The following is a 7777-nucleotide window of genomic DNA, read 5'->3' as shown; positions in this document are numbered from 1 at the left end:
CTCCCTCTCTTCTGCTTTTAATAGTAATTCAGACAGCTTTGTTTTTGTTGCCTTTTCCTTGACATTTGCCTCTAACCAGAGTTACTTCATTTTTAGTTGAATGTTAGCCATCTAAAGATTCTGATGACGTTTCCAGCAAATTTAAGTGTTGAGGTACTGCTGTAATTATCGCCCTTTACCTCATGGAATGAAGCGTGTCAAGCTCTAGCTTGTCTGGTAATTCCAGCAGTTTGGCATGAATCACCTTTTGGAAAAATCTGAAGACACTCCTTCCACCCTCAGAAATCTCTTGATGACTCAAAGAGCCATTGCTATCCCAAGCACTACGCCCTGATGAAGGACGTATACCCAAAAGTACGATTCTCTTGCTTCTTAGATGCTACATGACCTGCTGTGCCTTTCCAGCACCGCACTGTCGTCACCGATCTCTAGCATCTGCCGTCCTCACTTTGTCCAAGCACTGTTCAAACCAATTGAACTCAACTCCGGAACAAAAGACACTAATACTTACCATTTAGAGTCCAGCAACCCGAATCCCAAATCAGAACTATACAATAAATTCTGCAAACATCTGTTATGGAAAAGGCCAGACCCACTTCAAACATTTCAAGAAAGTAACCCAGACCCTAACTTTACTAGTTTCTATTAAGTGAGTGTAACAAAAATATTCTAGGAGGAATGCAGTGGTCAAACCATGTAGTTTTTGTTTAATTTACAAAATTACCAAATGATACACAAACAAAAGAGAACAGAATACTGAATAACTTAACAAATCTGAAAACCCAACCGATTATACCAATTTAATGATGGTGTTCCCAACATTTACAACAATCCCCATAACAGCCCTTGGCACAAAAGGTAGAATCAAACACAAGAGAGATATCAGAACCATCATGGACCCACTTCTTTGGTCTCAGCAGCTTTTTCAATTGCCTGATTGCTTTCAGTCAATAGCCAGACAGCCCAAAACTAAAACAAACCAGAGGAAAGCGGAGTTGGGAAAACTGGGACACTCCCCTTTCATTGTACAAGTGTTCTTCTGAAAAATGTGGAAGCCTCTTGCCTCAGGCATTATCTGTTATCTATAATCAATATGGCCCTAAAACCCATCAACTCAAACTTTTCAGAGCCTGCGACTTTTCCAAGTCATCATCACGAGCATCATCATCACAGCAGACTGGTCCAAAAGTAAAATCCCATGGGATACAGGTTAATGTGTTGATCTGCATCCAAAGCTGGCTCAGACACAGGAAAGAAAGGGTAATGGTCGATGGCTGCTCTTGTGAATAGAAAGCTGTTACAAGTGGTGTCTACAGTACTAAATACCTGAGCTACCCGATGAAGGAGCAGCTCTCTGAAAGTGTGCACTTCCAAATAAACCTGTTAAACTATAACCTGGCATTGAATGATTTTTAGCTAACAAGTGAGAAGGAGACATTAGAATAGACAGGAGGAACCTGTTTCCTTTAGCAGAAAGTTCAAAAACCAAGGATAACATATTCAAGCTAAGTGGCTGTAGAATTAGATGATATATGAGGAAAAATGTTTGTTATGCAGAAAGTGTTGGGTATCTGGAATTTGCTGCCTAATTTGGTGATGCAGGCAGAGACCCTAATATTTTTAAAACAAAAATTCCCTGGAACTGCACTTGGAGTGTTGTAAATTGCAAGGCAGGAAAGTGGGATGAGAAAGGGCATCTCGATGTGTTTTTGTTGGCATGGACAAGATGGGCTGAATGCCCCCAAAGCTGAATTATTTTTATGATTCTCTAGTTGCAAATGTGTTGCTGGTCAAAGCACAGCAGGTTAGGCAGCATCTCAGGAATAGAGAATTCGACGTTTCGAGCATAAGCCCTTCATCAGGAATATTCCTGATGAAGGGCTTATGCTCGAAACGTCGAATTCTCTATTCATGAGATGCTGCCTAACCTGCTGTGCTTTGACCAGCAACACATTTGCAGCTGTGATCTCCAGCATCTGCAGACCTCATTTTTTACTCGATGATTCTCTAGTTATCAATCAGACTCTGCCAGTCTCTGCTGTGTGAATATGTAAATATATTTACCATATACTGATATTTACAGTTTGATAACTACACCCACACATTCACCAAGCAGGAACTGACAGGTATAAACTCACATATCCACATACCCACTTGTATCAGGTGGCCCCATTCATGGAACTGTATGGGTATTGTTTAGTTTCTGAATCTTAACTCAACTGGTATTAGAGTTTTATGAAAAAAAGGAAATGGAGCAGCTCAGACCAGGGGTAGAATCAGAGCTGTTTAAATTACTGGCGTTGAACAAACATTCATAATGATTAACTGAATGTTATATTGATGTTGCCAATCACAGCTGATGTTGATTTACAGGAGCTATCTCTGAGTACTTCCCTGGAGGAAGACAAAGGACCAAGACAATGGAATATTCCCTCAGTACAGAGCCAAGTGTGACCAGCTGCTTTGAACAAACAGCAGGTATGTTACTGCTATCAGAGCAAAGAACATCCTTTCCACAGTCACAGAGTGGATTGAGTCAGGTTCACATTGAGCTCCATTTCCAGAAAGATATGTTCAAACCAAGAGGTAAACACCACCAAGTAAATAGAAGTTTATATTTTTTATCCATATTCTCAATGCATGCTACCCAGTTCCAATCAACTTGAATGAATCCTCATCCGACATATACACTGCATTAAATGGTGCAGCACAGGAAAGTGTCCTTCAGCCCATGAAGTTGTGCCGAACATGACGCCAAATGAAATTAATCCCTTCATCCTGCCCTTGGTCCATATCCCTTTCTTACTTGCATATTAATTTGCTTATTTTAAAATCCCTTCAATAGCTGTATCGTATCTGCCTCCATCACCACCCCTGGCAGTGCTACTGATACTACTACTCTCTACTTTAAATAAAAACCACACTTTAGGTCTCCTTTGAACTTTCCCCCTCTCACCTTATATGCATGCCTCTTAGTTTTAGACGTTTCAACTCTTGGAAAAAGATTCTGACCATCGACCTTAACCATGCATCTCATAATTTGAGAGACTTCTGGGCATAGGTTTGTTTACTGAACTGGAAGGTTTGTTTTTAGATGTTTTGTCACCATACTAGGTAACATGAGCAGTGAGCCTCTGGATAAAGCACTGGTGGTATGGCCTGCTTTTTGTTTATGTATTCAGGTTTCCTTGGGTTGGTGATGTCATTTCCTGTTCATTTTCTCCCAGCGTGGTAACTGGGGTCCCTGAGCCATGTTTCTGTAATTGCTATGATATCCCAGTCCTTGGATATTCCTAACCATGCCCTGTGTTCATCTGCCTTCCCTGTTAGGCCCCTTGCTTTGAAGTAAATACAGTTTAATTCATTAGTCCTACCTTGTCCCTGCTTGCCCTGACTGTTTGACTCGCTTCTGTTCTCAACTGTACCAGTCTCTGACTGATCTTTTTCCTCACTATTTCCGTGGTTCCCATCTCCCATTCCCCCACCCTCCCACCTTACTAATTTAAATCCTCCCGAGCAGCTTGAGGAAATTTCCCTGCCAGTATATTAGTCCCCTTCCAATTTAGGTGTAATCCGTCCTTCGTATACAGGTCACTTCTACCCCAAAAGACATTCCAGTGATCCAAAAATGTGAATCCTTCCCCATACACTAGCTCCTCAACCATGCATTCATCTGCTCTGTCCTCCTATTCCTGCCCTCACTAACTTGTAGCACTGTGAGTAACCTCCTTTTTAAATTTCTGCCTAACTCTCTGTAATCTCCCTTCAGAATTTCAACCTTTTACCTTCCTATATCATTGGTTCCAATGTGGACAATGACTTCTGACTGTCCCCTATTTCCCCGTGAGTACATTCTACACCCTCTCTGAGACATCCTTGATCCTGGCACCAGGGAACCAACACACCATTCTGTTTTATCGCTGCTGGCCACAGAAACGTCTTGTCTGTACCTCTGACTACAGAATCCCCTAACGCAATTGATCTCTTGGAAGCCAACGTACCCCTCATTGCATTAGAGCCAGTCCAGTTTCAGAAACTTGGATTCTCAGGAGAACATAGGATGAACAGCCATCACCCCCTACACTTTCCAAAACCTGTCCAGAGGAAAATCAAATATTGACATGAAAAGGTACACATTCAGACAGATACCCAGAATGAGAAAGCTCTCGTAAAGTGATCTAGTTATAATCATGTGAACAATAAATTCAAAATACAGATGCAGAACATAACTTACAATCATAAACTGTACCATTGAATACAAGTTGTGGAAATTATCCAAAGTGCTTTACACTGTTGAGACTGACAATGATAGAAAAAGTCTCCCTTTCATTTACAGTACATAGAATTTCATTTACAGAGAAGAGAGAGATCATTTGGCCCATCTCCCTGCACAACTCTCCAAAGCGGATCCCACCCAGATATAGACCCACCCTATCCCCATAACTCCACGTTTACCAGAGTTAATGCACTGACATTATACATCCTGTAATACTACAAGACAATTTACCATGGCTAATCCGCAAACCTGCACATGTTTGGACCATGCAAAGAAACTAGAGCACTCAGAGGAAACTTATGGAGACACGGGCAAAACGTGCAAACTGCACACAGATAATGAACCAAGGCTGGAATTGAATCTTTGTCCCTGGCACCACTGTGCCACCATGCCACTCTGAAATGGATGGCAATAGATGAAACCTTATTCATGTTGAGCAACGGAGATTTGAAGTAAATAGAGCTCCTGCAGTTTCTGCAAGTGTCATATTAAACAGAGACAAATATATAACTACACTCACTTATTCACAGAACACAAACTGACAGGTACAGATACTTTCAGGTACAGATGCACTCATCCATTCGTATAGTTGAAGCTGTCAGGGGTAGATTGATGATTGCACAAACACATTCACATTGCAGAAACAGACAGGTACATTTTGATAACACCCACATTCCCAGAGCAAAATCTCACAGGTATATATTGATTACTACATTTTTACATTCAACTAGAACCTAATGGGGCAGATTGATAACTAAAATCACATTGATGTTGCAAAACCTGACTGGTAGAGACTGGTAATGACACTCTCATATTCACACAGGAGAATCTGACAGGGGCAGATAGATAATTGGACCGTCATCATCACATCACAGAAACTGATAGGGAGAGATAGATAACTAGACAGTCATATTCAAATTACAGAAACTGATGGACAGATCAAAAACTACACTTTCATATTCACAGATCAGAAACTGACAGGTCCAAATGCATTTGCAAAGGTGAGGACTGCAGATGCTTGAGATTAGAGTCGGGAGTGTGGTGCTGGAAAAGTACAGCGGGTCAGGAAACATCCGAGGAGCAGGAGAATCGACGCTTTGGTTAAAAGCCCTTCATCTGCACAGATGGATAACTACACCAATACATTTACATCGAAGAAACTGTCAGGGAAAGATTGATAACCACACTCATGCATTCCTGTCACTGAAAGCAACAGGTATATTTCAATATGTACCCTTACATGTTCACTTAGCAGAAGATAGCGGGTAGACATTGATAACTATATTCACATTTTAACAATGCCAAAACTGATATGGATGATTGATTAAACTATCACATTTACAGACCAGAAACTCATATTCACGTAGTAGAAACCAACAGGTATAGGGTGTTAACTTCATTCAAGTATGCACATAGCAGAATCTTACTGGGAGAGGGTGATACCTGTACTCACATATTCACATAGCAGAAGCTTAGAGCTGCAGATTGATACATAGGCTCTCATTGTAAGTATGAAATGGTTGGGTATATTCTCATTGGAGTTTTGAAGAGCAATGTATGACCTTTAGAGCAAACGAAAATGATCTGACGGGCGTTGACAGAGTTGATGCTGGGAGGATGGCACTGCTCATGAGAGAATCCAGAGTAAGGACACAGTTTTGAACAGGAAGCCTTCTGTTCCACAGAGAGCAGTTTGGGTTGGGTTAGCGGCTTAATTTATGGTAATTCACCCATGTATCTTTTTTTGATATATAAGAAAGTTTTTGGTTATGGGCACTAAACATCAGAATAAGATGAAGACCAGACCTAAAGTCTTTGTGATCTGTTCTCATGACAGAGTACAAACAGGCAGATAGAAATGTCACAGATTTCTGTTGCTTCTTATGCTGTTCTGCTTTGAGATATTTAAAGTGACACAAGATAGAAAAAAAATCAATAACTACAGTATATACACTGTATCTGCATGACAAGATTGGGAGGCATCATTCACTTTATCTGTAACTTACTGATATGTGTGTGCTCACAGATCACATACTGATTGATTCAGTTATAAGTTACCCTGATCTATCAGGGATGGAGTGAAAAAACCCATCCATTTCATCAGAAACTTTGAGATGTTGAGATATTTGCTGTCTGTCATGCCAGTGATTGACTGAAACTGAGTAAATATCAGATTAGAATACACTAAGTAATCAAATCTAATCTAACAAACTGGCAGCTACAGAATTAAATACTGAGACACTTGCAAAGCAATAAATTGTTAAGATATAATGCAATTATTGATTAGCTAGAAACTGGCATAAACAATGTAACATCAGCAGTGACATAGTTATTGACAATATCTGCAACGTACAAAGTATTATCCTTTATCAAAATGCTGCAGTTATAAATACAAACTCAGCTTCAATTTGCAGAAGCTGATATTCATAGGGTATGGGAGTAGAGGATAGTGAGCCCTACCTGAGTCTGTCCAAAGTGGTACCTGGTGCTTTCAAAATTGACACTGACAGAGTAAAGCAAAAAGGTACACTTAAGAAGGTTTGAGTTACAGACCAGTAACATACTGACATGTAAAGACTGTAAAATAGAGTTTACAAAAATACACCCCAGAAACAGAAGGGCACAGATTGGAGTCGAGAGTGTGGTGCTGGAAAAGCACAGCATGTCAGGCAGCATCCAGGAGCAGGAGAATCGATGTTTCAAGTATAAGCCCTTCATCTCGACGTTTTAGGCATAAGCCCAGCATCTGCAATCCTCACTTTCTCCTGGGGGCACAGATTGGAGGAGTATTTCTAAGGGGCTGGCAAATAGTGTAACGTTTTACCGCATACATCAATGGTTGATGGTTACAGAATAAAAGCTGTCTTGAAGTAACACTAATTAACGATTACACAGAGGACCAGACCCTCAGTGGACAGATGTTGAATTCATGTCAAATGTGTAAATTAGGACTCGACTGATACAAAGTTAAAGTGACACACACACACATATATATAGCAATATAGCATGCTAACAGTTGCTGGTTAACAGGTATTCGCATATGACTGAGAAATGTTATAAATCCCGACGTGAAACTGCAAGACGTCTAAATGAAAAATGCAGCAACGTGGTTCAGTTACACTGCAGGTACTTGCAAAGCACACAGATATCGATCAGTCTCTGAGCCCACAGTTATCAGTCAAGGTCTCAGAAATATATTGCATCAACCCCAAGTGTAGAAAACACTCACAGTCAGGTTCCAGTGGTTTGTGTAACTTGACAACAAATGTAATCGCAATTTTGAATGGATGAGAGTTTTTTTCACACAGTGAAAATTCCAGCCTATACAGAGGAACAGAAACAGACTTGCGGAGCTAGAAACACATCATCACAACAACAAGCAAAAAGAAACCGAGTCAATACCGCAGTCACTTTCTGTGTCACAGACACAAAACAAATCTCCCTCAGTCAGACTGACAGGAACAGAATCACCAACACGTCCCATTTCGTTGAAGATCGTGA

This window comes from Hemiscyllium ocellatum, chromosome 49 (assembly GCF_020745735.1).
Source record: "Hemiscyllium ocellatum isolate sHemOce1 chromosome 49, sHemOce1.pat.X.cur, whole genome shotgun sequence".
NCBI classification, from domain to species: Eukaryota; Metazoa; Chordata; class Chondrichthyes; order Orectolobiformes; family Hemiscylliidae; genus Hemiscyllium; species Hemiscyllium ocellatum.
This window is presented reverse-complemented; position numbering follows the sequence as displayed.